The sequence below is a fragment of the Passer domesticus genome, unplaced genomic scaffold (genome assembly GCF_036417665.1).
Source record: "Passer domesticus isolate bPasDom1 unplaced genomic scaffold, bPasDom1.hap1 HAP1_SCAFFOLD_54, whole genome shotgun sequence".
NCBI lineage: Eukaryota > Metazoa > Chordata > Aves > Passeriformes > Passeridae > Passer > Passer domesticus.
In genome coordinates this window covers 568,576-571,691 of record NW_026990162.1, presented here as the reverse complement: position 1 = coordinate 571,691, position 3,116 = coordinate 568,576, and positions in this window count along the sequence as shown.

Genomic DNA, 3,116 nt, shown 5'->3' with positions numbered 1-3,116 from the left:
GGCGAAAAGTATTGGAAATTAAAGGTAAATATCTTATACGAAGTTTTTACTATAAAAGAGACAACCGCCCTGTGGGCGGGAGAGAGTGCCCTTGGCTGTCTTGCTGATCAGACCTCAGCTGGACAGACAGAAAAACTTTGTAGATAAGGAACAATAAACTCAACTGAAGACCAAAAGCAAGAGTCCAGACTCCTTCTTCGAGAGCACGGCCTGCCCAGAACCACCTTTTCCCGTGCTGGGGCAGAGACAACTGACAGGTGACCCCGGCAATGGGCATCTACCTGATGAACTTTCACAGGTAGCCTCCCTACCCTGGTAGCAATGTCTTTCCACTCTTCAGCAGCCCAAACTGGTTTTCCTCTATGCTGCCAGTTAGCCTCCTTCCACCTCTCCAGCCATCCTCATGGAGCATTGGCTACCATCCATGAATCACTGTAGAGATAGAGCTTTGGCCACTTCTCTGTTTCTGCAATGTCCAGGGCCAGTTGAACAGCTTTAAGTTCAGCAAGTTAGCTTGATCGACCTTCTTCTTTAGTGGCCTCTGCGACCTGTGGTGTGGGGCTCCATACAGCTGCTTTCCACTTCTGATTCATTCCTACGATGCGACAGGAACCATCAGTGAAAAGAGCATAGTGTGTTTCCTCTGCTGGCAGTTGGTTGTATGGTGCAGCTTCTTAAGGCCGTGTCACTGGTTCTTTTTCTTCATCTGTGACACCAAAATTTTCACCTTTGGGCCAATTTGTACTTACTTCCAGCATGATTCAGTTTACCAATTTGGGCGCACTGTGTGATAAGAACAATCCACTTGCTCCATGTAGCACCGGTGGCATGGTGGGTGGATATAACCTTGCCTTTGAACATCCACCCCAGCACCGGTAGTCGGGGTGCCAGGAGGAGTTGTGCTTCGGTACCAATCACCTCTGAGGTGGCCTGGACTCTTGCATAGGCAGCCAAGATTTCTTTCTCTATTGGGGTGTAGTTTGCTTCAAACCTTGCTTCAACTCCAAAATCCTAGTGGTCAAGCCCGAGTCTCCCCAAGCACCTTCTGCCAAAGGCTCCAGAACAAGCCACGGTTCCCAGCTGCAGAGTAGAATATGTTCTTCTCATCCCATCCTGTCCTGGGCCAAGACTGGGCCAAGACTGGGCCAAGGGCTACCACATGAGCGTTCTCCTGCTTAATCTGGGCAAAAGCTTGTTGCTGCTCAGGGCCCCAGTGGAAGTCATTCTTCTTGCAGGTTACCAGGTAAAGAGGGCTCACGATCTGACTGTACTCAGGAATGTGCATTCTCCAAAAGCCCATGGCACCTAGGAAAGCGTGTGCTTCCCTCTTCTTGGTTGGTGGAGACATAGCTGTGATCTTGTTGATGACATCCACAGGAATCTGACACCATCCACCTTGCCATTTTACGCCTAGGAACTGAATCTCACAAGCTGGTCCCTTAAATTTGATCTTTTGGTGGTAAAACCAGCTTCCAGAAGCATTTGGATGATTTTCTCTCCTTTCTCAAACACTTCTGCGGCTGTGTTCCCTCACACAATGATGCCATCAGTATACTGTAGGTGTTCTGGAGCCTCACTCTTTTTTAGTGCAGTCTGGATCAGTCCATGGCAGATGGTAGGACTGTGCTTCCACCCCTGGGGCAGTCGCTTCCAGGTGTACTGCACTCCCCTCCATGTGAAGGCAAACTGAGGCCTGCATTCTGCTGCCAGAGGAATGGAGAAAAATGCATTGGCAATATCGATAGTGGCGTACCACTTCGCTGCCTTGGGCTCAAGCTCGTACTGCAGCTCTAACATGTCTGGCACGGCAGTGTTCAGTGGTGGAGTCACTTCATTCAATGCACAGTAGTCCACCGTCAGTCTCCATCCTCCTTCAGATTTACGCACAGGACAGATGGGGCTGCTGAAGGGCGAGTGGGTTTTGCTGACCGCCCCTTGGCTCTCCAGCTCTCGAATCATTTTATGGATGGGAACCACAGCATCTCGAGTGGTTCTGTACTGTCGGTGATACACTGTTGAAGTGGCGCTTGGTACCTGTTGCTCTTCTCCCTTCAGAAGTCCTATTGCAGATGGATTCTCAGACAGTCAAGGCAGGGGGTTCAATTGCTGGATGCCCTGTGTCACTACAGCCACTATCCTGAATGCCCCTGAGTCCATTTGGGTCTTTGAAATACCCACTTTGCAGGTAATCTATGCCCAACATACATGGGGCCTCTGGGCCAGTCACAATAGTCACATTCTTCCACTCATTTCCAGTCAGGCTCACATCAGCTTCCACCAAAGTAAAATCCTGTGATTCCCCTGTCACGCCAGAAATGGAGACAGATTCTATCCCCACATGTCTTGATGGGATTAACGTGCACTGCGCACTAGTGTCAACCAAAGCTTTATATTCTTGTGGTTCGGATGTGCCAGGCCAATGGAATCCATACAGTCCAAAAATCACGTTTTTCTCTAGCCCCTACCTGGCTAGAGGAGGGCCCCTTTAAGCCTGGTTATCCTTCTTTCCTTGGGCATATATCTTGGAGGTTCCTTCAAGGGGATTGGACATGTCATCATCATCATACCTGGCAGTTCAGCTATGGGCAACTGGAGCTGCTTTCCTTTTGGTGGAACTTCCTCTTGGAGTCTTGCCTTCCTTGAATTCACACACCTGTTGAGCCAGAGCAGCAGGAGATTTTGCATCCCATCTCCTCATGTTTTCTCCACAATCACGCAGGAAGAACCACAGCTCAGCTCATGGGGTGTACCTTCTCTCCCTCATCTAGGGAACATCTGTATACCAGAACCTCTGATCTGTACTGCCCAGATTTGGAGAAGGTCTTCCTTAATCTCCTCCCTGAGTTTCTTACTATTCTTCTCTATCTTGCCCTCTAATTTCTGCAGATGTGTTTCCACTGCTGCGATTCTGGCATGTGTTGGACCCTGTACAGCATCTGCATATGCTCAGAGCTTCTTTGCCATATCAAGCACAGTCTCATCACTGTCATCCCACTTCATTACTGCTAAAGCAGAAACATATTTGTGTGGCCCAAGTCGTACAAGTTTTCGCCACATCACAGATGTACATGGTACCTACCAGGTCTGGATTCCTAGTTGATATGTCATCTGAGAAG